The 27,513-nt window shown below is 38.0% G+C and overlaps 1 protein-coding gene across 1 annotated transcript in view; it reads left to right on the top strand.

Moving 5' to 3' along the window:
- Positions 1–27,513, top strand: part of casz1 (castor zinc finger 1) — a 234,454-nt gene that overhangs the window by 26,603 nt on the left and 180,338 nt on the right. The window contains exon 3 of the mRNA XM_017708217.2: positions 18,871–18,987. The gene's annotated coding sequence lies outside the window, so the exon portion shown is untranslated. The remainder of the gene's footprint in view (positions 1–18,870; positions 18,988–27,513) is intronic.

The following is a 27,513-nucleotide window of genomic DNA, read 5'->3' as shown; positions in this document are numbered from 1 at the left end:
CTCTGTTTGAGGCAAATGTGAAGATTTAGGCATGCAGTTGGGGGCAGTCATGGGCTGGAGGTTAGGGAACCAGCCACGTGACCAGAAGGTCGCCGGTTTGATCCCCAGAGCCGACAGCACATGACTGAGGTGTCCTTGAGCAAGACACCTAACCCCCAACTGCTCCCCGGGAGCTGCGGATTGAGCTGCCCACCCCTCTGGGCAAGTGTGCTCACTGCCCCCTAGTGTGTGCTCACTAAAGTGTATGTGGTGTTTCACTTCACGGATGGGTTAAATGCGGAGGTGAAATTTCTCCATTGTGGGACTAATAAGGGTCACTTAATTAATTAAGTTCGCATGATGCATTTGGTGAGGTCTAGATTTCCATTAAATGTTACCCATCAGTACCTCCAAACCTAAAGAAGCAAACTTTAGACACCATACATTTCTTGGCTAACAAACTGCATCTGGAGTGAGAGAAATATTACATTTTTTGTAACAAATTACCAATTAACATGCATATGAGACCCTGCAGAGTTAACAAGTTAAGTAGTGAAAGTGAAGAGTTTGGCATAGCCATGCGTCTTTATTTTTGGTAAAATGTAAAAATTAACCTTTGGGGTCTAGTCAAGGCGCTGCTGTAGGTGGAATACGTTATAGTGTGGAAGTCATAACTTATCATTGCGTGCCTCGCTCTGCCATATGAAGCCATTTGGCAGTGGAGTAAGGACTGAGCTGAAATGATGAAATATAGATGCGTTTTTTTTTTTTTTTTGATTGCACTCTCTCCATAGGAAATGTGACTCCCTCTCTTTGGCTTGTTGATAAGCCAGAGTTCTGGTTGAAGGGAGCAAATATTTAAGGTGTCCTCAATGCGATGCACATCTGTCTTGCAGCCCGAGGGCCAAATCCAGTACACAACAAGGCAACAAATGCTGATCCCGGCCTTCTCTGCGGCAAAATAAAATATGGCTCAAGTTTTCATTAAGGTGCTATTGATTAGCTTTTCCTGGCAATGAATTATGGGCGACGTTAAATAAAAAGGAAAATATTTTTATGACTTTTCACAGGCCATGCCAGAATCCACACGCTTCTCACTCACTAGCCTCGACAAGCGCTTTGTTTTCCCTCAAATTCTTGTGGGTTCTAGCAAAACTGGAGTGATGCTCCCTCTTTCTGTGTTTTTTTCAGCTGTGAAAACCAACATTGCATGCTTTCACCATAAATTGGGTCATCTTTGAGGGCGCCAAAGAATTAAAGAAAAAAACAGACTGGGATAGCATATAGCCTGCTCATTTCAATCAGCCTCTGCAAGAAATAAATGTGCACGTGCTGGGCTGGCACACAGGCGTACAACAGGAATTGTCACAGTGAAAGGAGAAAGAGAAAGTTGCTGGAAGAGAGCTGCTTAAGGAAGATGAAAAAATCATAAAGCCCAGACAAGTGGAAGAGTGTCAAATGCAGGCAATGTCTCTGTGTAAATTTATGTTCAGCCCACTTTCAGAACATGTCCTACAGTGTTTTGTTTTATTCTAACATCAAAGGAGGTCGATTCTCCTTTCCTTTTAAAGCTTAGCCTGGAGTTCACTTCTCCACACTATTCTAGCCCACTGTGTGTGGATCGGGTTGCGTATCATGTTGTGGAGACGTTTAGGGAATAAAAACCTAGGTGAGGCACAGCAGTGATTTCTGAAAAGATGAAAGGTGTGTGGTTATTAAGAATTTTTATCCTTCCTGTCTCTTGAAATGAGCCTGACAAACAATTGTGCTCTAAAATTACACCATGATATATGAGCATAGGCTGATTTCTCTTGGTTTTCCAGGTAACCTGCACCAAATGACAGAGAGTCTTTAAAGTCTGGTGGATTTTCAGTTTCTGAAACCCCTGACTTTCCTGTCTTTGCATGTAAGCTGCATTACTTAAAACGTATACTCCTGACCCAGAAAAAGTAATCTTTCTACTTCTATAATAGATTAATTTAGCCACTTAATTTCAGCCAACATGCACATTTTAACCCCTCAAATGGCCAGGACTTATATGACCTTCTATAACTTTAAAGAAGCTGTGGATTGTAGTCCATGTACACTCTTTAAAAAGATGGTTCTTCAAGGGTTCTTTAGTAAGGAAAATGGTTCTATATAGAACCATGAACATTCAGTGGACTCTTTCCATGATTAAAGGGTTCTTTGGATTGTGAAAGGTGCTTCAGATTGAAGAAGAATATGCTGTAGATGGTTCTATATGGACCCTTTTTGAAAAGGGCTCTATATAGCGCCAATAAACAAGCTTATATCTTAACAATAGCTGAACCCTTTTTGGTGCTATGTAGAGCCCTTTTCTATATAACACATTCTCCATCAATCTGAAGAACACTTTCATGATGCAAAGAATCCTTTAATTATGCAAAGGCTCCATTGAGTGTACATGGTTCTGTATAGAACCATTTTCTTTACTAAAGAACACTTGAACAGCCATTGTTTTTAAGAGTGAATGTAAAACTATTTTGAAAAAGGTTCAATATAGCACCAAAAAGAGTTCTTCTGTTGTTATAATGTCAAGCTTGTAACAATAGAAAAACCCTTTTTGGTTCTATTTAGAACTCTTTTCAAAAAAGTTCTATATAGAACCATATAGAACACATTCAATATTGATCTGAAGCACCCTTTCAGGCTGCAGAGAGCCCTTTATAGAACTCTTGAAGAAGCATCTTTTCAGTGTAGTTACTGAATAATAAGGCTTAGAATCTAATGAGCCTTTGAAGAGAATAAAAGCCTAATTTGAAGAGGTTAAAAAGGCAAATTTCTATGAGTACTTATATCAACTCCATCTATCCACTATCATCTTTGCTCAAGTTTTAAAAAGGAAAAAGATAAAAAGGTAGAGCAGGGGGAAGCTCCAGGAAAACCTGGCCTCCATACTTTACCGCTTACCTGGGGAATATTTGGACGTTTGACTCAGGAATGCTTTTATTAGAATAATTACATCTCTCACATTGTCCACCATCTAGTTTGGCTTGTTTTGTGCTCCAAAAGACATCTTGTTTACTCTGATGGAAAAAACACCTCCAACACCCACAGCCCTACCTCAGTGGATTTCATGGGCCATTCTGTGCGTGACCTGACTGAGTTCATTTATTTAATTTTCTACTCTAGATTGATTGGCCTCAGTGCTCACAAACGAGTGATGAGGATTCAACTGGACATTTGTGAAATTCTGGGACAGAAAGCGTTTCTTGTGTGTCCGCATGCTGGGCAAGGGGAGATGGGCCCTGCAGCCTTTGAAACACGAGGCTTCAGAGATAGCATTTCACACCCAATAGTGCCGCCCGAGCGTGCAGCCCACATAAAATGAGCCCTCGGCCTCCGTTTTGGCTTTCATTTTTCAGCGTTTCATGTCAACAGGCGCTCAGAAATGTGCTGGTACGTGGAAAACCACGCGCTTCTGTAAACGTATCTGAAAGCCCCCACTCCTGTAATGTTGTGTCGTTTCACAGAGGACGCTCACACAGTAAACACTTTACAGAAATCTTACACAGTACTTGACACTGCTACGTAGCAGCCTAAGCCCATGTATTGCTACTTCATTATTATTTTATTATTTTTCAGGATGTTTTTTGAGATAAAATATTGCTGCTTCATTGAAATATAACTCAGGTAGAAATAAAAGTGGCCTAACAATAAACAATTTGAGTGAAAAGGTCCAAAGAGTACTGCATTCCCTGTAGTAACTGAAGTATATCTAACATCTATCAGTACAGAAACTAATGTTATACTTGGTCTAAAACAGAAAACATTGAAATGGAAGCCCCCACAAAAAAATTGAGGCATCAGTATATCTAGCATCTATCAGTAAATAAACTATATTATACTTTGTCTAAAATAAAATGTGAGCAATCCCAAGGCATTCAGGTACTGAACCAACAGAAAACATTGAAATGGAGGCTCCCCCCAAAATGATTGAGGCATTAAAGGTTTATGACTAAAGTAAAACTGAGGGAAATTTTCTCATAAATACTTGGGAAGAAGTAAAAGTGTTAGCATTTTGCATGTTCAGAAAAGTAAAAATCCATAAAAAAGTACTAAGGTACATGTAACTGACTAAATATAGCTAGTTTCTACACATCTCTGCTACTCATATGCTCATATATGTTCATGAATTTAAGAAGTGCATTCAGTCCTGAATGTGCAGCCTAGAAGGTGTGCTTCCTAGAATTAAGCTCTCAAACTAGTTTTTCTTGCTAAAACTTGAAGGAATGAAGCAAAACAAATAATAAGAAAACAAAAAAGAAAATGTGAATAATTGGTGTCAGCATGAGTATTGTGCAAGGCAAAAATATCCCTTAATAGGCAAAAGGGTTGTTGACACAACTCTAATGACCTCAGTGTCTGAGCCTTATTGCAAAATATGTCGAATTTGCTGCAACAGAGATGTGGAAGCACTGTGACAGTGTTAGCCAAGTCTTTTTAGTACCCTACCTTATATAACTGTGGTTTTATTAGAGCATACAACATCAGATGTCTTTTTGTTTTTTATTTGTTATCTCCACTTTTTTTTGACAAGTAATCTGCACAATGTCTATGTGGAAGACGCCCAAGGCTCACAGGCTGCCACTTTTAGTTAGTAATCTGAAGCCTTAGGTGCGTACCAGGTGTTTTACTTAGATTTATTTTTCCACAAGTCAAATGGAAAAGTGCCATGCTCTTCAACAGTGCTGTTAATATGTCTTATATTGCTTTGCATGATCAAGCCCCAAAACATGATTTTATTGCAGAATCTTGTTATTGTGAGGCATAGCTTCCAGTTTACGTTTTCAGTTAATAACAGCTTTGTGCACATGGAGTGTCACAAATTAGCACTTTGGGCAAAAGATCAGTTGGCTCCATTCCTGTCAGCACCAGTGTATATCGCCAGGACATGAGAGGGAGATAATGCTCGCGTTTGCACGCATACACAGAATCACACACTCGTACACACATACATATTTTTGTGTTTTTTTTCATGTCAGGACATGTCTCATATATATACTTAAGTAACTGTATGTCTTAGTATGATTAATATGTATTATGTTAGTGTAACTACCTATATGTAATAATAATGTGTCCCATATTTATTCTGTACGCAGTACTGTTTAGAAGTCAGAGACCAGCCTTTATTTATTTACTGTTCAGTAGGTTATTTTGGAGATGAAATGAAAGAAAAATGTAGTTGATTAGCTGAGATATAGCCTCAATTTTTTTTCTTTAGTTTAGCTCTGAAAATAAGTTGAAAAACAAGCTTTTCCAAAACTGAACTTTCCTATTTGGGACATCAGAGACAATCAAGATCCTCTTGCTCAGATCTGAAAAAATCCTCATTTCTGTCCGTCTCTCCACCATGAGAAGACAACTGTGGGTCTGAATGGATGCGTAGCTCTCAAGAAACCCTCACTCAGAAAAGGAAATAGACAAAAGAAGAAGACCTTTGCAGATCAAAGAAAGTGTACTCAGAGCAGTGGACTGACCACCTCAGTGTCCAGACCTTAACATCCGTGAATGTGTTTGTGTTTACTTGGATTATGAGAAGTAGAAAAGTGTGCAAAAGTATTCCTGGAGATCTTTTTCAGAAACTGAAAGCAAGTCTCCTGAAAAGAATGGAAGCTGTAATGAAGGCAAATGGACACTCTTAAGTACTAAAAATGGCACTATATATTGTGATAGTATAAATGATTTTGCCCTTTGAGTTTCAAAAAATTGAACATGTAGTTGTTGGAAAAAGCACTTTACAATTTTGCAGGTTCTGTCATTGTAGGTTGGCCCTGTTTTTCTCTGAGTTTTCCAGTGTAGTCAGGACATTTTCTCTCAATAATTTATGAAAACCAGACACACAAACATGAACCATTCACACACACTGCTCTTGTTATTTCTCTATTTCTCTCCTTTACTCACATCACTGGAAAGTAGGGATGTGTGTGTGTTTTATCCTGAAATATTTCTAAGACTGATCGCTTGTTCTAACAAGCGTGGGAGTGGGTGTGGCTGGCAGTAGGTGCAAGAGGTGTCACTCTGCACTCATTTCCTCCAAAGGTTGTGGGGGAAGAGAGAGTGAGTGTGTGTGTGTGTGTGTGTGTGTGTGTGTGTGTGTGTGTGAGTGAGAGAGAGAGATTGAGCCTCGTTCATCCGGGTCATAACCGCTACCATTCCCATGAGGGCCACGCATAAGGTCCCAATTAGGCAGGCAGCCCCACGCCAAGAGCATTTTGCTCACAGATTTGTTCATAGAGAGAAATGGATGTCACAAGTTGGGCCATGACAGGCCAGGCCCATGGCAGGAGTGCAGGGATGGAACTATTAAAACCAGTTCCTTCTTATTACAAGTGGAATTTCCTCCTTGCTGATTGAAGTCTCAGCATATTGCTGCCACATTCCCTCCCACAAAAGAGCAGAGAGTTTTAAATATTTTGGAAAAAAGGAGCGGGGGTGGAGGGGGTATTCAAAGAACCAGACCTCTCCCCTGACACTGGGCCATCTGTGACCAGAATTTCAAAGTCACTTGATTTAGTGGAAGCTCCCTAGGAACGACTGTTTTTGTCATGATTTGACTCTGGCAATTTTTTTTTTCAGAAGTGGCTTCCAGTGACTAACTGATTTATGTGATCAGCTCAATTACCAGCGGTTGTGTGGACGGCTGGATGAATTTACACTCGCTTTGAAGTGAGATCTAAGCAATGTGAATTCATATCAGAAATTGATATTGATATTCTTTTTCTTTTATCAAAAAAAGCCAGAAAGGAATGCAACAATAATCAAACTCATGCCATTTAGCTCCTCTGTGCTAAGTTAATGGAATCCCCTAATGTTTAGTGTGAAGCATCAATCATGCAAAAATCTATTGTTGCATTAGCCTTGAAAGAACAATAATAATAAAAATGCTATAATGGCTTTAGCTTCCTTTCCATAAATCATGTTGCAGGGGGTACAGTGGTATGTGTTTATGTGTGTGTGTCTGTATGTGTTTATTGGGGAGGATGACTTAACTTTGTTGAATATGCCATTTCAGCCATTTCAGACTGTTGAGCACATGGAATATTGATGTGATGGTAAACTATAATCAAAGGGTTTTTTCACCTCATGGCTGAGTACACGATAGTGTATATGTGTGCGTGAATGTGCTGGCTCTGGCACCTTCGGCCATGAGTCTGGGCTGTATGCTGGATAGTCACTCACTGTTCAGCGGTAAATCTTCAGTAAATGCATAAAAATGATGTCAAGTTGGAGATTTACTGTAACACTGAAAATCCTTTTAAACAAATATTAAAATAAGGCAAAAAGCCGTCTGAAAGTCGTTTAGGAGGGCATCGTGCTTCAGTTTAGAGGCGAGCAGTGAAAGCTGACAGGCCGTCAGAATTTACATTGGTATTAGCATTTGATTGATGACACACCGCACACACTCAGGTTTTGTTAAGTTGCAAGCGGTGGTGGTAAGGAGGGGGGTGTTGTTGCAGGATGCAGAGGAAATTGGAGGAGTCTTATTCTGCTGAGTGCGTATACAGTAAGATGTAGGAAAGAGGACACTAAGACATTAACACAAAATATGGACAAAGGCAGCTCTTAAGAGAATAGTTTGGTGAAAAATGTAATTTCTGCAAATTTGCCCCAAGTGCAGTTGATTAACCGAGGCAAGTTTAGTGACCACAGTTTTCTTCTTTAGTTTAGCACTGACGTCTTGCATTGTTAGCAAATACTAGACATCAATAATTGAGTATTCTTCTCAGTAAATATGTCCCCAAAACGTACCTCAGCTTGCACAAACTGCATTCAGATATTTATTAAGGTCACACAGACTTATGAATGTAATTTAAGGCACGCTATGACTTAACGTGTGCTATAAAAATGAACAAACACAGTGTAGCTGAATGCAGTTGGCAGCTATTTCAGACAACAGTTGTATGAATTGTGACTGCCCCACAGAATTCAACTTCACATTCACGTGTTATTTCAACACATGAGGGCTAGATTACATTCACAAATTCTGTGGTTTCTAGTCATACATATACATCTTCAGTAAAAAAATCAAAATGAACAGTTTACAAACATAATCTGTGGCATTCTAAAGTCTGTGTGTCTTGCAGTCATGTGAAGAGGAGTTGGATTTTGGCACATTTTGTCTAAAGTTGCTGCCCACTGCATTCAGCTACACTGTGATGAAGATCTTTCTAGTGACCTGAATGGAAACGTGGATGTGGTTTGAGCAGATTGAAAGATGTATTGAAGACATATTCATGTAAAAGATTAAGGTGTCTGTTGACTTCTTGTGTGTGTTAACAATGCTAGCCTTGTAGCTCCAGTTTCAATCTTAACCCTCAAATGTTGTCAGTCAGCCAAGACATGTTTGGGGTCTGAAGTTTGCTTCTTTAGTTTTGCACTAGAGTGGCAAATCTAATGTAGTTATGAAGTAATGGAAGCTTACAGCCACCAGTTAGCATATTAGAATAACACAACATATTGTTATCTATAAAAATGGATGAAAGAGCAGACAAGATTCAAGATTCAAGACGGCTACTTCTGATTAAGTGTTGCCCATTTGTACAGATAACAGCACGTCAAATAGTGTCACACACCATGAAAGCTAGTCAATTTTAGATTAATCGACACTGTTTAAGGTAATTCTGTGATGATTTAAATAGTTTGCACAGTGATAACTGATAAAGTATGTTTCCATTCCTTATGAGCTACAACAGAATTGTAGCTCCATTGCTAAACTAAGGAAGCCAAAGAACTACAGACACCAAACATAAACAGTCTTCTGTATATGGGATAAGCGGAAAACTGTGAATTTTCCTGAACTACCTCATGTATAAAAGTTGTATGCTGTCTGTATGTATGCTGTCTGTCTGTGTAAAAATTATCTGTATGCAGGAGCACAGAGGGTTGTGTGAGGTTAAGAGCAGGGGTGTGTCTGTGAAAACCAGACTGACCTCTGTAAGCAGGGTTTAATATCTTCTAGACCTTTAGAGGACTGTAGCTGGATCTACTCTATAGCAGGGGAGCCTGAGGAGCCCTCTCCATTACTTTGCTCTGTGTATAGCACTCAATGCTGCTCAAATACCATGGGCGAGGAAGATAATGCTCTGCGAGAGAGGGAGGGAAAAAAAAACAAAGTATGAAATTAATAAAGCTTTTTAGTTGGCATAATCAGTCATTTTGAACTTGACTGAAGAGAGCAACAAAACAAATAAATTTTGGGGAAAGAATACATGTATTTTAATGCCTTCAAGCAAAACTAATTAAAGACGACACCTCATTTGCATAAATAAGCATTATAATTTGCATGGAGGCACCAGGGAATATGTTGAAAAAAAGAACGCAATATTTTGCAGTCTGCTAATTTCATTTTATTTAGGATTTAAGCCTAATAAAGATTCATATTGGAGGGGAAGAGAATAATCAAAGGGGGAGAAATTTGAACTATCTCCAAAGATGCAGCAGTCCCTATTCAAAGGGCCCTTTCAGAGTCAGGAGAAGCCTCCTAATCAGGAGTGGCACTTCCTGGCCTGGCTCCAGCGCCAACTCCTTGAAAGGTAAAAAAATTTTAGAGCCCAATTTATTAGTATGCAGTTCTGGCATCGGTGGGTGAATTAATGGCGGTGACTGATAATGACTGTAATCGTGGCACAAATGGGGTGTTGAAATAGCAAACAACGGGCACCAGGCATGTAATGGGGGTTTTATTAATTACCCAAGCTGGGGCATGAGCGAGCTGCAGGATTTACAGTAGCGGTGGCAGCCGCTCGGCCTGGGTTGGCCTGGTCTAATCCAGCGGTGGAGGGGTCAGCATGGAGACAGGAAGAGGTGGGGGGAGAGACCTCTCCCGCACTCACTTTAAAAGTGCTTTATGACGTTGCCAGGCCACGCAGGGATGATGCTGGAGCAGCAGTGAGATCAGCTGGCTAGGCGATGTGCTGGAGATTGCCATCAAGCTAGCTGACAAGATAGAAAGAGCGGTGTTTTCTTTTAATGGTTCAGGAATGTATGAGTGGGTTGCTTTTTATTATTTTCAAGTGTTTTATTCAGCTTTTATTAAATAGGGTTACAAAGAAAAGATACCAAAGTAAATCAAACACTGAACAAAACAATGAGTCTAGAAAGGTGAGGGAAACGGAATGCAAACACAGTGCAATCCTTAGTGTTGAGTAAAAAAAGTTACAGTAGATGTAAACCAAGGTGTTCAGAGAGATTTGATGTGAAATGCCCTATTCTGCCCAATTACACAGTGCTAGAGACATTGAGAGAAGGTTTTGGCATATTTTTTTTAAAAAACGCATTAATGGGGTAAAGGTGTTGTAAGTCAAAATAGTACTTTTCTCAGATTTACTATGATTTTATCATTGTCAACATTATATATAAAACTGGTCATTGGTTTGCTGGTCATTTTGAATAGTGAACCAGTTTGAATGTTTACATCTCAACAACTGAATCATGCTGAAAATGAAAAGATTTGTGGAATTTCCTTTTAAGTCGGATGGTGATCTCATGCAAAACATAGTTTAGTTCTGAATACTTTTCTCATTACAGAGGGTGTGATGTGAGTGAAATATTATGAGTTCTCAGGGCATAGCACCCTGCTGTGAAACGCTCCCCAAACAAGCAGAGGCCGGAATATAAGACAAGTTGTACAGTTTTTGATGATAATTGGACCAGCTGTTCCAAACCGCCTCTGTTTTGTACAGTATTTGCCCACTTTATTATAATATGACCTCAGTACTGATTTTACAGGTTATAGGAGGCTGACCTTCATCATGGAGCCATATGTTTAGGAAGTCAGGTTCTGTTGTTCTGGAACTCTTTCGTGTGAAATGGTGTGCAGAAACACAGAAGTGCAGCACAGTCTGGGTCGCTTGGTCTCAAGTGAAACGTCTTGCTAACAGAAATGAAATCTTGCGCTGTAACGTGGGCAGGACCACTCAGACGTCGACTCATCAACAAGAGAGGGTTGATTAAAAATGCTCTTTATTACCCACCGAATCCTTAATGGACGGTAGACTTTAAAAATGAAAGAAACAGTTAGAGCTTTACTGCTCAATGGGCACTGCTCATTTGTATAAATCACACCAAGGGTGTAAATTTTCCAATAAAAGATAGCAGCACTCTTCGCATGCATAATCAACAAGTCTACAAGACCAATCTTACATTCCTCACTGTCAGTGGTCTGAAACTAACTCAGCTCTCTGAGTTTAAGTGAAAGCTTATAAGTAGTTTATATACCTTGATGCTAATTGAACATACACTCTTAAATATGAAGGTTCCTGAATGGTTCTTGGCTTGGGCATATGGCTCTAGGACTTTTTTTATTAAGTGGATGTTCTTTAAACTAGGGATGATCTATACAGCAAATATATAACATCATGATACTTCCAGACGTTTATATATAATTTATATACGTTTATAAATAGTGTTTATTTATATTACAGTACATTTATTGTATTGTGCAGAATTGCAACATTTTACATACTTTGCACTGCACTAAACCCAATTAACCAGGACTAATTTTGCTCTTTTTAATGAAACACGTATCGATATCCGCAATATACACAGAAAAGTGTATTGCAACTAGATTTATCATAATGATTACTTGCTCTACTGATTGCTGTTATATGAGCTGATCACAATAATTTTTCTACATTTTGCTTTCATAATCATTTGTTTATGCCACAAAAAAGAATGTGTTAAATGTGTTTTCATCCATTAGATTAAGGCAAATACATGTAAGTAAAAGAAAGTTAAAATGCAGTTATTGAGACATGTCATGGGCCTTGCAAAAAAAATTCTAACTTAATTCTATAACTGAGTAATTGTTGTTTAATTGATGTTTGTCAACACCTTTAGAGGTGGCAGAACTGAGCAATGTTTGCTTAATTGATGTTTGCTGTAACCTTTAGAGGGCAGTAGTGAGTACAGTTTGTTTAATTAATGTTTGTCAACACCTTTAGAGGTGGCAGAACTGAGCAATGTTTGCTTAATTGATGTTTGCTGTAACCTTTAGAGGGCAGTAGTGAGTACAGTTTGTTTAATTAATGTTTGTCAACACCTTTAGAGGTGGCAGAACTGAGTAATGTTTGCTTAATTGATGTTTGCTGTAACCTTTAGAGGGCAGTAGTGAGTACTGTTTGTTTATTTGATGTTTGTCAACACCATTAGAGGTGGCAGTCCTGAGTAATGTTTGTTTAATTTATGTTTGCTGTAATCTTTAGAGGGCAGTCGTGAGTAATGTTTATTTAATTGATGTTTGCTGTCATCTTTAGAGGGCAGTCGTGAGTACTGTTTGTTTAATTTATGTTTGCTGTAATCTTAAGAGGGCAGTCGTGAGTACTGTTTGTTTAAATGATGTTTGTTGTAATCTATAGAGGGCAGTCCTGAGTAATGTTTATTTAATTGATGTTTGCTGTCATCTTTAGAGGGCAGTCGTGAGTACTGTTTGTTTATTTGATGTTTGTCAACACCTTTAGAGGTGGCAGAACTTAGTAATGTTTGCTTAATTGATGTTTGCTGTAACCTTTAGAGGGCAGTAGTGAGTACTGTTTGTTTAAATTATGTTTGCTGTAATCTTTAGGGGCAGTAGTGAGTACAGTTTGTTTATTTGATGTTTGTCAACACCTTTAGAGGGCAGTAGTGAGTACTGTTTGTTTATTTGATGTTTGTCAACACCTTTAGAGGGCAGGAGTGAGTACTGTTTGTTTATTTGATGGTTGTCAACACCTTTAGAGGGCAGTAGTGAGTACTGTTTGTTTATTTTATGTTTGTCAACACCTTTAGAGGGCAGTAGTGAGTACTGTTTGTTTATTTGATGGTTGTCAACACCTTTAGAGGTGGCAGTACTGAGTTATGTTTGTTTAATTGATGTTTGCTGTAACTTTTAGAGGGCAGTAGTGAGTACTGTTTGTTTAATTGATGTTTGCTGTTGGGAGCTACTAGCTATCAAAAGCTAGGAAATATACAGTGAACTTAAAAGAAAATAACATTATTAATTGCAAATACTTTAATGGCAATAAAATGTCAGTTAAATTTTGTTGATCATGACAGGGATAATTGACATAATTTGATGTAATTTTTCATGATGACGCAAAACATCTTATTGCCAACCTTCTTATTATCAAACTTAAAAAACTTATCTTAAACTTTAAACCAACCTTTAAATGGTTCTTTAATGAACCAAAACTTGTTCTTCTCATTTCCAAAAACATTTTTGGCACCTTTATTTTTAAGAGTTGGTATTTCATATATATATATAATATGTGTGTGTGTGTGTGTGTGTGTGTGTGTGTGTGTGTTTTTACTTGGATTTTGACATGTTGACAGAATCAGAATACTTTATTGATCCCAGAGAGAAATTGCAGTTATTACAGATGCAACCATTTCTGTAAAAGCATAAACAATTTTGTAATTTAAAACAAAAAGAGAAATTTGCATTATGTACATGAGATTTAAGTTCTTATGGATAAGGTAAAGGGGCAGTGACTGTGATAATAAGTATGAAACATCTTGTATAAAGCAATTCAGATTATTGGACCTCTGAGTTATTGCACACGTAATTATTATTATTAAACATATGAACAGTATACTTTGGTATTGAGTATTGCACAGATGAACCACACATTGTGAATCACGCATTGAGGGAGGAGTTTGATGGAAGTCATTCTTACCTGTGGCGCTCTGTGATGCATTCTCATCATGATTGCAGCTTATCCCTTTTCTCATATAGGATATGCAAAAAAAATGTGTGTGTGTGTGTGTGTGTGTGTATGTATATATGTATGTATATATATATATATATATATATATATATATATATATATATAAAATGTTAAACAACAGGAAGTCAAAGAAAAAGTATTTGATTGATCTTTATTCCTCATCCTGAACGAACTCCACCCACACCCCATCCCCATCCCCTCGTCCCAGCACCAGAAGCACATACAGAACACCCACACACAGACACACTACAAAGGGAGCAGCTGGGTTTTATTTCAGTGAATAAAAGCAATAATGGTTGGAGGCCTTTGAAATCATTAATAGATAAAAAGAATGAAAGATCACGTTACATCTGGAGAGAGAGATCGAAGTTTGATCACTCATCTCTCAGATCTATCATTCAGATAAGAATGTTACATTCAACACGTTTGTGACGAATGCAGAATGACTTTATTTACTACAATCAACAGACGTTTGAGGTCATTATGGGACGTTGAATCATGTGAAGTGTCTCTGTTGGTTTTAGTGTCTACTTATGTGTGTTTGAGAATGTTTGAGAATGTTTTAATAAATCTGGGTGGTACCTGGTATGCTGAGGGTGGTTAAAGGAAAATGTATACACCCTGTGTTTTTTACATAACCGTCATTATCTTTTAGAGGTGGGGCATTTGTAGAAGGGAATGCAAAAAAGAAGAGTGCATTGAAGAAGAAATCAATGTCTTGTTGTTAGTCCGGGGACTTACATGTCTGGTTTTTATCATATGGCTTTTGGCTGGATCTCACACATGATTATATGAGATGGACGATTAGTGTTTTTTATATTGAAATTGCAGTTTGAAAAATGAAAAGAACTGCAGTCTGGCATACTTCAGAGAACTGCAGTCTGGCATACATCATTTTGTTGCAAATAATGAATAAATAGTTAAAAATATTTTGAATACTGATGAGAAAACTCACAATTATATGTTTTCCAAAATCGTTCGGCCCTACTATCCTCCATCACACTGATAATGCACATTGAAATTATGAATTTGCATGGATTTTTCATTTACATCTTTAACAACAATAATATCAACACCAGTAATAATAGTAATTATAATGAATAACAAATATTTTTGTAATTATTTTTATTCTCCTTCTTTCTTTTTCTTCTTTTATTATTTATTTTTTTTTGGGTGTGTGTTTCAAATGGCAGCTCTTGTCAGTAAACTCAATATCCTGCATGTTAAGGAGGTGTAAACTTTTCTCAAATCATCATCTTTGTTTTATTTTTTAAAATATATTTATTATAGTGTGGTCAGAAGAACATTGTTGATATTGTTACAGCCACTGGAACGTCTGATAAGGTTTTCTAATGAACCACTGAACACGGATCTGACCACTGTGTTACCTGGAATGCAAAGCACTGCAAACATACACCCTTCAATTATTTGATATGGCATTGTTTTTGGGCAAATAACACGTCAGCTGAAAAACTAGGTGGTTTCTGGTTAAACATGAGGTTGATTCATGATCTGAACACACACACACCTTTTCCCTGCTAAATAGCATTTCATAAATACCAGTTTATCATCAGGAAGCCCAAACTTGGAAATATCTCACTGTTATCAGCACAAAGCATAAACCCATTGAAATGTTGAATAATATCACAAATGAGTGTTTGTCTCATTCACTGGTTGATAGGTTATGTAAAGCATATGGAGCAGAAATTAGAAGAGTGTGAAAGAGTGAGTGAAAATGATGGACAGGCCCCACAGTGATTATCCTGTAATCAGTTAGAGCTTTATGTGTTTAACCCCTGACCTATATCTTTTAATGGCTTGTGATAAAGTCTTCCTGTGTTTTTATGTTTAAATATTTCTGTCATTTGGATTGTTTTGAGTGTTTTAGATGTGAAACACTTCTTATAGGCTTTTTCCTTATTGCCTTTGAAAAATTTTGTGGGAAAAAAAGGAATATGCCAGACCGTGTTATTTGTTTTTTTGTAAAGCGCCTTTTGGGCGTGTACTTTTTTGCAGTTTGTGAGATCATGCTTAAAAAATGTGGTGAAAAACATTTCATGTTATGACACATCAACCCTCGCTTCTACATAATCATCTGAATTTTTTATATCCGACCATGCAGTCACTAAACACGGAATGAACATTCTGTTCCTCCTCCTGCTTGCTTTAGTTTGTTTTGCTCCTCTCTATTATGCTTTAACTGGATTCACTACATTCAGGTGAATTAAACTTGGCAGCATTCTTTCTAGGTGATGTTATTACTTCATGTTTTTTTTTACTGTCTCGCCAGGTCTGTGTCATTTACGCTGTTCTGGAAAACCAGTGTAATGCAACGCACAAGGAAATAAAGCAGTTCTTTCAAAAAACTGAAGTTATCTTGTCAGATCAAAGACAACAGTGCTACTCCTTTATCCCCTATGCACCCAAACAGAGAGAAATAGTGAATGCATGAACGACATGCTTCCATCAGGTGCAATAATTAAGGGCAGCAGTGTGGTGGAGGTGACTGTAATCTACATTCTTTGTGTAAATGTGGAAGTATCGACATTCTGCTAATTTCCATTAAAGCATTCCAGAGACGTTACAGGTGCAGCTGAGCGCTGTGAAGTAGTATCACCGGCCTGAGAAGAAAAAAATCACTAAAAAGCAACCTTTCTATGGTCTAGTCTAAGGGCCCCAGTTTAACTTTAATTATTGTAAAACGATTCAGCCTTTGTCATTAGGAAGTTGTGAAAGGTAGGACACATTTCGAAACATGCTCTACAAATAATATAAGCTGGACCAAACACTCCCGACTTCAGTTTTCTGGAAATGATAACATCAACAGTGGATTTTAAAATGTGTGGTTTTAGAATTCACGTCCATTTGGACTTTGTTCTTGCTCTTTCAGTGTGAATGTGGCATGGCAGAGCTCTCAACTGCAGCATGCATCATACCAAGCTAATTAGCAATATAATTAGCATTGTAATTAGCAGCTTATAATAATTACTTTTATTTATTATGTTTTTAGTTTATTTATCTGCTATGAGGAAGAAATGTACGGTCGTTAGTTGGCCTTTTCATTCTGTTGTTTTTGGCCCTCAAGAATTTGCAAATTAGCATATATCAGTGTGTTAGCATGGAGGGCAGGGATGTAGTTGGATGTTCATTCTGCAGTTGAATCTGGTTGTGTTCCCTCTTCTGTCAGATGGAAAATGGTTTCTCTTGTGTTCAGATGTGTACAATTGTTCCCTGTATTGACTGACTTAAAGTATCCTGTATCCTCCACTCTTCATACATTAACTATAGTCTATATAGTCCACCACTTTCTGTGAAACATCTCACGGTGATGATGGCACATTATCAGATGGACAATGCGCTGTGAAACTGGGAGGGTTATTCTTCACAGTTTTAACAATGTGTTGTCATTTCTTAAGCTAGCTACAAGTTTTGGTAGTAAACCAATTTACTTTTGCACCATCTATGTAAAAATGAAAGAACTACCATTCCTGAGCCAGGAGCCAAAAAATATTTAAAATATGCAGTCTATGCTGTGTCTCTGTAAAGCCTGAAATAATCATTTGAATGTTATAGATGTCTACTCGGATTTTGTGGGAGTCTTTGGGCAGTGTTATATGTTTTTTCATATTAACGTCACATGCACATGCTCAGACAGAAGATCCAGCTCAATGTTTATTGTACTGATGATGATATGATGACTGTAGTAGATCATTCAGTTACATCCTCGGAAGACACGTCCTTCACCAAGATTTGGCTCTTTGAATACTCTCGGACTCACTGACGTGCTCACAATCATCAGATTCCAAGCGTAGTTACTTGCACAACTGATGTTATAAAATGTTCATCTGCACATTGTGTGCATTTACACGTTTCCACCAGAGAGGTCTCTAAATCCCCAAATCCCCAAAAAGTGTACATACTGTAGCTTTAGGTACATTTCTAAACTTCTTTAGATATACAGTATTCAGAAACGGAAAGCAAAAGTGAAGAGGAGAAGACTTTTGCTCATGATGTGTTTGTGTATTAGGAATGAAATTCGCTATTGCTAATAATGTCCATCTAGCTGAACTGCTGTAGCTAATGCTTAGCTTATCTATCAGAGGTAACAAAACCATGCCAGTAAAAATAACTCTAAAAACATTCTCTAATGATATGATTGGGAGTATACTAATTAAATATACATAACAAATTATTGAATACATACATGTGCCATTTCTAATGTTTGCATTTGGATAAACTTGATTTTCATCAGGAAATATTTTCATCATTTCAGTTAGGTTGGTAATTCTCTTCATTGTTATAGCATATATGGTTTTCTGATATCTGCAGTTTTCTAAAATAAATATATATTTGTCCACAGTTTTCACTCTGCATTGAGACAAACACCCCTGCTTATAGCTAACAAAGATATAGCCTAGATTATTTCTGTACATTGTAACCCATAAGAGTAGTCATACTAAATGCACTGTAATTATGCTTTCAGGTGGAATATATATTAGAATATACAGTGTAAATTGTGGCTCACTTTTGGTTCACTCTCAGTTTTGCTTTTTTTGTACAAATGAAGACCTCTGACGTCTCTGAGGATGAGGTCCTCTGAAAGACGTTCAGCCCGTAAGCAAGAGACTATAAGCAAGAGATGGCTCCACAACAAAGACGAAACTGTTGTATCTATGAGTATCTAAAAAAGCTATATATTCCTTTTTTATCACTCTGACTTCTTTTGTCAGTACGCTGCTGAGACACTGAATGCACTCTTACATCTTTTTATAATGCCAGAAGCCCTCTATTTCCCTTTGAAAGGGTAGCATGCAGAAATGCACAATCTAATAAGAGCACAAGATGGATGATAATGTCTTTTTATTAACTTACTGAGTGGTTTGTTTTGGTAAATTGAAAGTCGTATTTTTCTCTCTAAATATCTAATTGGGCTTTTGGCAGATTTTACAATGAAATGAAAGCAGTTATTGTGCCCCTGAAACAGCGATGTTTGTAAAATCCAGTGTAAAAACAGGCTGCTGACAAAACTAATAGAAAATGATGTATAAAAACTATCATATGAACTGAATGCTGATTTGTCTATGACATGTTTGTTGGAAAACTTAGCAAAATTCAATAGGAAAGCTTGCGTATGAAGCTTCTATTTTGTCTGATGTTTCTGTAGCAGTCAGCCGGAGGAGATGTAAGTGTCTGGAGGGTTTCTGCATGGCAGCGGCTAGAAGAGAGCGACTGAGTGACACACAGACCAGAGTCCAGCTGGAGAGTCCAGCCCACCAGGAAGGTGAGTTGTACGCAAATCTACCTACCTACTTATAAGTAATGGTTCCTTAATGGTTCTTGGTTTGAAGGAAAAACCTTGAATTGACATAGAAAAGGTTCTTCACAGTCAAACAACTCATTTACAAAAATAGTTCTTCTAGGAACTGTCTATTGAAAGGTTCTTTAGGGAACCAAAACTGGTCCATGGCATTGCTCCAAAGAACCACTTTTTGGCACCTTTATTTTAAAGAGTGTACATGCGCTGTTTAAGTGATGATTCCTAAGGGATTTTTCAGCCTGTTCTCAGCCATTAGTCGTTAGCTTGTGCAATTTGAAAATATGGGCATATGTAATATCAAGGAATAGACATGTAAATTTATATAATAAAGCTCATGTAGTGTCAGAGAAGATGTATTATTCATAGTGAACACATTTTTAATCTCAAATGATTATTGAAGGACAAATGTTATAAAATTTAAAGGGCCCATATCCTATATTTTTCTTCTTTTTTTTTACCATATAAACATTTATACCTCAAGGTCCACTTATGACATTTGTAACCTCTATAGATCCACAGACTTACTTTTAAACAGACAGTGTTTGTTTCTGTGCCTTTAAGGCTGACATATGTAAATTACTTCTTTTCTGATTGACTGTCATGAACTTCAGGCTGAAACACACTTTGTAACTTCAGTATGAATTTCCAGAGCGAAACTGCTGAGTAGGTGAATATATGCAAATGTGATGGTGCTTGTGAACGTGGTAACAATGAATTAAGAGCAGGCTCTTTTTCAGCTTAGTTTTAATGTAAGGACTGTATTGGCTAGGAAGTTTTTTCTTTTTTTTTTTTTCAGAAAAATAGGAAAATTCATTTTTCCCTAATATGAGCCCTTTAAAGAATATTGGTGCTGGACAGTATTGATAAATTGCAACACCATGAAATTTTGCAAATATGTAATGCTACCAGAATATCACATGATATTCAATACAATCACGTAAATGAAATTCAAGCTTAAAAATCTTGAAATTACACTGAAAGAAATTAATTCATTTAGTGGTTTGTTAAAAGGAAGCACATTTCCAGAATTTTAAACAATCTGTAGAATTCAGCAAATGGCATACTGTCAGCTGCTGGAAAAGTATACAAAATTTAATGTAAAAGGTAAAAACAAAAGGGTACAGAGACACCAAAGTATTATGACCATTGTGATATAATATGTAGGGGCAGTCATGGGCTGGAGGTTAGGGAACCAGCCCTGTGACCGGAAGGTAGCCAGTTCAATCCCCCAGTGCCAACGGTACGTGGGGGGCGATGTCCTTGAGCAAAGCACCTAACCCCCAACTGCTCCCCGGGTGCTGCAGATAAGGCTGCCCACCGCTCCGGGCAAGTGTGCTCACTGCCCCCTAGTGTGTGTGTGTGCTCACTAGTCTGTATGTGGTGTTTCACTTCATGGATGGGTTAAATGCAGAGGTGAAATTTCCCCGTTGTGGGAATATAAGGGTCTCCTAATCTTATCTATCAAATATCTCATTAAATTTGAAAAGCAGTATCGGTCTGTCAATAACATAGCATGACAATATATCGCCCAGCCCTAATGAAGGTTAAAGTAAAAACTTTAGCATAAGCAATAGCATTTTCAAGTGGTGTAAGCAAAAAAATGAAGTTTTGATTTGACAGAGATAACATAATTTTCATCATATTTTTGTTCACATTGCTGTCAAGCTATAAGGTAAGTTTTTGGTCTATCATCATACAATAGCATTTTTCATTCTGTTAAGTAGATAAACATGATTGCATATGCTATACAGCGCCAGTGAAGCAGATGAAGATATGAATGTGTTTGTGATTGTCTTGGTTTTCACACAACACAAAACCGTTGGGCAGCAATACAATAGTGGGGACTCTGAGCAATATTGAAGTTGCACCTCTGGTTCACAACACAGCTTAATTGAGTCACACATGCAGAGGAGCAGCCTAGCCACATCATGATACCCAGAGGCCTGGATTAATTAAGGGCTGAAAGCCCAGGAGGACCCAACGTTCAGCAGGTGCCTGTGTGTGACTGCCTCACTCTTTGCCTCTCACTCATGCACAAGACAGTCAGCACGCCGTTTCTTTATAAATCTGCAATGAAGCGATGGCTTTTATTCGCTTTGAAAGCATACATTGTGGACTGTCAGCGTGTGTGGACTTTTAATTTGGTGTTTATTATGAAGTGATACTGGTGATGATGATGAACTAATGGTTTTAACTCATTTAAAACACACAACTTCATATTAATTGACATCCTATGTATTTTGTTAACAACATTTCCATGTAGATAGTGTTGTATGCAGAAGTTTAGGTGCCCCTGGTCAAAATTTGATTTGTTGATTTTCTAAGTGAAAGCAAATATAAATCCTCTACAGAGAACACAGTTCTGCATTTTTAAATGCACAATTACTATTTATTTGCTAAATTTAACACAGTAGGGAAAAAGTACATAAAATGGGGCATGTACAAAAGTTATGAGATTTTATATTTAATATAAAATAAATATAAATAGTAATTGTTCACTAAAATATTTAAGTTTGTTCCTTCTTGGGGAAGTACCAACTCATTTCAAGATGCGTTCAGCATGGTTTGTTCAGACTTTTGCATACTACTGTAAAATATTTGACATTAATACAATTATTTCCAAAAGTAAGTAAACTCAAAGGTATTGATGTAATAAAATTTTATTCATGTGGATATAATCTACAAATTTTAATAATTTAAACATTTTGTCAGTGTGCCCACAGGTGTTTTATGGTAAAGCTGCTATTGAGGAGTTTCCTGGTGAAGCATTGCTTACAGGCTGTGAATTCTCTCTAATCCAAATCAAGCTGATTTAGCCAAGCCTGCTCACCTCTCAGCACAAAATAAAAATGCTAACCCCCCACCTGCTGACTGCAGGAACGGACCCCCTTCTCCCCCACTGTTCTAGCCATGCTGCTTCGTTTTCTGTTAGCCTTGCTAAGTGAATAGGGAGCGGCAGGTTTCCGTGGGTAACGGCTGCCATGGAGGCACCTGGCAGGAGAGTGAGAGAGAGGCTGAGATTGCCAGCGGGCGTTCAGGGATGAGCCGGTAGATTTTATGGGGTCTTATCCCTCCCACCTCCCTCTCTCTCTACCCCACCATCCTGCTGTGCAGGGGTGGTCAGGCCCTTGGGGGCCCCCCTCACCAGAGGAGACGTCTGCCAAGAGCTAGAGGAAGGTAGGCCTGTCGCTGGGAATGGGCAGAAAATTGAGGTTAACAAGCATGGCGCATGCTAAGTGGTGACAGGAGTCCCCAGGCTATTGGTTAGGGCCTGAGTCCAGCAGTGTGCTCTTCCAATGCCAGCATCCACTGGCTCATGCTGCTGGCTGGAGGTGACCAGCAGTGCCTGTCTGCTTGACACACAAATTAAGCTATCACCACAATGTGAAGGAACTCATTTCAAATGGGACAAGGCTTATTTTGTCCAGGAGTTTTTGCAGGCAAGAGAAAGAGAAGATATTAAGACTTTAAGCCTTGAAGGTACAAAATGCTAGGTTTAAGACAGGGGTCATCAGGGGAGCCACATGTGGCCTTTTCACTGCCCTGTTGCATTAGATTTTTAAGTAAACATAAAAAAATCCTTTGCATTGAAATGCGAAAAAGCTCTGTTGATCAACCTAACATAGTTTTAACAATAAATAAAGAGTTTATGTATAACTGCTAATTCACCGACCTTTAACCCTGAAGATCAGTACACAGAGTTCTGATCACTATAGCAATGGAGACAACATTCTTACCTAGCTAATATTTAACAAAAAGGCAAAGAGAAAAATTTCAGACAAACATCGATAATTTGGAGACAAATTAATTTATTTGCATTTATTAGCGCTCCAGCTGGTTTCCTGATATGTTTAATCAACAGTGAGAAACTCTCAAACACAAAAAAATCACAAGGCTAAAGTCAGCCTGCTGCACCATTTTCAAGGTGGAATGGTAAAATTCAAACAAAAAGTTGGCGAATGAGGATCATTTACAAGATATTCCACTTTAGCAAAAAAGTAACACTTAAAACAGAGCAGAGTAAGTATGCGTTTTCTTTTATATTTTTTGACCAATATTAGTACATTAGTACATACAAATACATACATACACATATTTTCAGTCAAGATTGTAAAATGGACATAAAATGTTGTGGCTCCCAGGACGGTTTGATTTTTGTTGGATTTTCTTAAAATTTGTGTTGCCGACCCCTGGTCTAGACTCTAGTTATTATCTAAACAAGTAAGTGTTGCATAATCAACTACAGGACTACTAATTTGAAAATCACAAAATAGTTTTATGCTATCTGAGACCAAATAGAATAGAAATATCATTTCATTGAATCCATGCCACAGCAGTGTCACAAGCTATGTTTCCCATTGCTAGAGAGTCTGGTGGATTTCATCACTCAGTGTGCTTACAAACTGCCTACTTTGACAAAAAGGGGAAATTTGAAATTTGTCATGCAAAGCATAAACACAATGAACAATTGAGAATTATCTTCTTAACTCATCAGTAAATTCTTCAAAAAGATGAGATCATTTTTTTAGTCCAGCGACTGTGTCCTGTTCAGAAGGGCTCATTGTTGATATGCAGAGCAGGCAAATGCTTACTACTGGTGGCTAGTTACCAATTTAGCATTTAGCTTCCTAAAAGTGAAAATTTTCTTAATGTAAGGTCATTTATGTTTTTTCCAGCATGTCTACACAACTTACATATTAGTGAATAAGTACTGAATAAGACGTCTTAAAGGTGCATAACTTAATAAGCCAGCAGTTTGAGGGGTCAACTCAGTCTGGCTCTTGACTACATATACTCTTTGTATAATCACATTATGCAATACGTATTGTATATAGCTGTGGTCAGGCCTAGGTGTTAAACACAGTCCAGTCTTCTCTGGGCAGAAAACCCCAACCTTCCCTTCTCTCTACCATCTAGAAGTCAGAACCCCAGGGAATGCCATGTTCTATGTGGTATAATAAGGCTAGCTGATATAATGAAGGTCATTGTAATCAGAGTTAATATGGCAGGGAGTCAAGGCACTGCGGCTTTATTTAAGGGTTAGGCCCAGCATCGCAGGCCCAAGGGGAGCGAGCTGATAGTGTTATCAGTGCTAACCTGACTCTAATACAGGCACGGCTCTGCTGTTAGTGTCAGCAGCACGCTGAACTTTCTCTGCCGATATCTACAGTGTGAAGGGGCCTGAGGATTGAGCTACTGAACGCTCCACGTCCTGCTTAAATCCCCTTCCCAGGTGTCTGAGGGCCTCCGTGCTTTCCCCTCCACCTTGCTTAAGACGCTGTTTCCAGATGGCAAAGGAAGCTTATGCACTGTACTTTCAGTCAGATGTACTTGTTATGCTCTTAAAGAGAGGGCTGAGAGTTGCAGTGTTTTCTTTAAGACATCAGCTCAGGAGAGGTCTTTCAAATCTAATCCTCTTCCCCTCAATCCAAGGGCATGCAAATCTCCCTTGTTAACACTGGACTGTGCTTGTCAGTAGGCAATATTATGTTGTTCTGATGAAGAGTTACAGTTCAGGCTCCCTTTGAATGGGTCTGCAGATCTAAAAAGAGGCCACATCAAGGGCTTTTTTTCCTCTCTTCTTTTTTTTAGTTGAAGTTTGTTTTTTGAAGAGGTTCTAACCTAAGTCAAAGCATAGTCTGCCACACCTCAGTATTGTGAACCAAACACACTCTCTAGTGAATAATTTATGGAATTTTTATTGTCTTATTTCTCCTTCACTTCTTTGCATTATGCAGCTTTTTTCAAGAAGACAGCTACATGGTTTAAGACGTAGCTGTTACATTGAAATTCAGGGAAAATGAAAACCGCATGACAGATACTTCAAACTTCTTTCAGTAGCAGAAAACTCAGCAAAAAATAACTATTATTAATAATAATAATATGTATGTTTATATGTATATGGCTATATATATAATGGTAATAATAATATGGAGCATAATAGTGCTTCATGACGTGATATGATACAAACGTGTCATTGTATGTCTTGGAGAATGGACATTATATTAATTATGGCATTGAATGCAGTTGCTCACAAACAGCCAGCACCAATTAACAACGACCAGCAATCAACAATAAATTTATTAGTAAACTGTGAACTACCGCCACCTGCCTCCCAATAAAGTTGGTACGTTGTGTACAACATAAATAAAAACAGAATACAATGATTTGCAAATCCTTTTCAACCTATATTCAATTGAATACACTACAAAGACAATATATTTAATGTTCAAACTGATAAACATTATTGTTTTTTGCAAATATTCACTCATTTTGAATTTGATGCCTGCAACACGTTCCAAAGAAGTTGGGGCAGGGGCATGTTTATCACTGTGTTAAATCACCTTTCCTTTTAACAAAGCGCTTCATAATGCGCCACACATTTTCAGTGGGAGACAGGTCTGGACTGCAGGCAGGCCAGTCTAGTACCCGCACTCTTTTATTACGAAGCCACACTGTTGTAACACATGCAGGATGTGGCTTGGCGTTGTCTTGCTGAAAAAAGCATGTCCCTGAAAAAGATGTTGCTTGGATAGTAGCATATGTTGCTCCAAAACCTCCCAGCTTCATTGGAATTGGGGTTGTATTAATAATAATAATAATAGTAATAATGACAATAATAATCAGTGAAGGTGTGACAATGCAACATAATATTCTTGATATCACAATGCAAAACTGTGACAGTGTGCTTTGTGGAGAATGGACACTAATTATGGAATTGAATGCACATGCATTGTTTGAGCTCCTCACTAAGTTTGCAAAGACAGCCAGTACCAATCAACAGCTCACTCCTGCATGTTCATCAGTAACCTGTTCCACAACACTGATACAGTCATCAATTTGCTTCATATTGAATTTTGTTCAAAATATGGTGAGAATATCAAATTGTGAACACAGTTTTGAGAATTGAAATTATTGGAGTGTAATAAGATAACACCCAATAACCCCAAATATTATTATTATTATTGTTATTATTAACAACAACAACAATAATACTAATAGATAAGAAGAACTAGGGCTATAACAGTGGAGTGACATCACAGTGCAGTGTCACTATGCAATGTGGCGAAAGAATATTCTATTAATTAGGCCATATAATGCCGTTTCATTGTTTAATTACTAGGGGTGTAACAAGGCATTGTGACATTGCGATATTGCAGTTCTATTAGTTATGGCTTTGAATGCAGTTGCATCATTTGAGCTCCAAAGTTCACAAACAGCAACTCACTACAGTGTGTTCGTTAGAAAGCTGTGCAACATCACTACAGGCGTCATTTTTCTTAGTTTACATTTTGGATAAACATTTATTGAGAATTTAAAATCATAAAATCAACTTCATATCAAGAATTGGACCAAATCATGGCTAAGTGTAAATATATTATGCCTATAATAATAATAATACTAATGATGATAATAATGTCCTAGAAACTGTCAGAGTGCCACTTTTTTCCTACCTCCTCTCACTCCTCTATTTCTTTATGATTGACTAACTGTAGATTCCCCAGGAGTGGAACACATACAGTGTACCGTACAAAAATCCTGCTGACAGGCTTCATGAAAAAGGATGAAACAAAACAAAATAAAAAAAGGCGGTCTTGGGACCCCACGTTTGATTTCTTCCCTCCTTTTTAAAAAGTGGCGGACTGATTGTGTGAGACAGATGAAAGGGCCGTGCAGGGCTGGGGTGCCTCTATTCAGGGTGCACCTCCAGAAAAGCTGCCCGTATCTCAGCGCCGGTGCCTGGCTGGCCCTATCACTCAAACGTCCCGCCGCCCTTTGTGTGTTTCTCAGGACTGCAGTGAAATCATCTCTTTTGTTGCGCATCATTAGTTCCATCTGCTGTGTGTGAGCTGGCCTGTCTGTTCCGAGGGCAGACCGCCGTGATGGTGGCCAGGGGCAAAGCCAAAGACCCCCGTCCTGCCACTGCTGCCCCGACCCCCTCATACTGATGATGCATCCCTCTCTTTTTCTCTCTTACTCTCTCTTACTCGCTTGCTCTGTGTCTCACTGAGTTTTCCTTTCACTTTTTGTCATTTTTATTCTCTCTTTCACTCTCTCTACAGCTCTGATTCTGTTTTTCTTTTTCTCTCACCTTTCTTTTTTCTTTCTTTATACTGCTCCTTCTTTTCCTCTTACTCTTACTATATCTTTCTTTAGTGTCTCACCCTCTCTCTATCTCTCACTCGCTCTTTCTCTCCTTTTTTCTTTTCCTCTCTTAGTTACTCTCATTCTTCCCTCTTCCTTTTTCTTATCCTCTCCCTTGCTTTTTTCTTTCTTTAGTCTTCCTCCATTTTCTCTGCTCTCTTCATTTTCTGTACCTTCCATATTTCTTTTCCTCTCTCTCTCTGACTCTGTCTTGCTGATCTTTTTTCTTGTCTTTTCTTTATCTCTTCCCTCTTCTGTTTTCTCTTCCTCTCTGTTACTCTTCCTTCGTTTTTTCTTACTTCATTCTTTTACTTTCTCTCTCATTCTTTATTTCTCTTTCTCTCT

The sequence above is a fragment of the Pygocentrus nattereri genome, chromosome 9 (genome assembly GCF_015220715.1).
Source record: "Pygocentrus nattereri isolate fPygNat1 chromosome 9, fPygNat1.pri, whole genome shotgun sequence".
NCBI classification, from domain to species: Eukaryota; Metazoa; Chordata; class Actinopteri; order Characiformes; family Serrasalmidae; genus Pygocentrus; species Pygocentrus nattereri.
Note: the sequence above shows the minus strand (reverse complement) of the source record. Positions and strands in the feature narration are given on the sequence as shown.